Below are 856 nucleotides of genomic sequence, written 5' to 3'. Positions count from 1 at the left end.
TGAAAGGTGTCACGAAGCTAACGATGCGGACCCGACGGAGGAAAAGAATGCTCCGGCTAGCGGATGCCAGGAGCAACGTTCGTTATCATTAGGAGAAAAATGCCACGATGTGAAAAAGGATGCGATGGAGAATAAGAAGAGAAAGGATGCACCGGCTAGCGGGCACCAGGAGGCGCGCTTAATAATTAATTAATTGTGGGACATTCTGGGCGACAACCGCCATTTGTTGCACCTTGGTGCGATAAAATTTTTATTCTTCGCTTTTTTCGAGGGCATGTGTGATGTCAAGCCAATGGAGGAAATTTGGTAAAAGGATTTGGAGGACATATTGGCTCGTGTCCGGTTCCCGCATGAAAGACACCCACGACAGTTTGGAAAGCATTGCACATTGGCCGCACAACATGTGGTCGTCATTCTTAGATATCGTGGGGGTTGTAGTATTGCAGCCAGCATTGCATGATCAAGATTTAGAAACTTGCTACCATATGCACGGCAACTGCTTGTGGCGACTCGGCCCGACGTCCGCAGCCATTCGAATCAGCGGTACGATCGAACCCTGGGTGCGGCAGAATCGGGCAGTCGCCAGCAGTCGACCGACATCACCGGACCGTCAGGGCGGCCGCGCCGAAACGCAGGTGCTCCTCGGCACGTTCTGCGAACAGTTGCGTGACATGCCCAACGTCAACGTTACAGTCAGAGCGGTGCCTGGAGACGGATTTTTCCCCAAGAATCTGCTAGTGTGGACGCCAGCACATAAAAAACCGGCCCAGTTTTCTCATTGTGTGGACGGGGCGCTAGAGCACCCATTTGTTCCTAAGCAGATAACAGCTTAAGCTTTCGCCTACAAACATAGTTA

Source organism: Anopheles cruzii, chromosome 2, assembly GCF_943734635.1.
Source record: "Anopheles cruzii chromosome 2, idAnoCruzAS_RS32_06, whole genome shotgun sequence".
NCBI classification, from domain to species: Eukaryota; Metazoa; Arthropoda; class Insecta; order Diptera; family Culicidae; genus Anopheles; species Anopheles cruzii.
The sequence above is the reverse complement of the archived record's forward strand: the minus strand, read 5'-3'. Positions refer to the sequence as shown.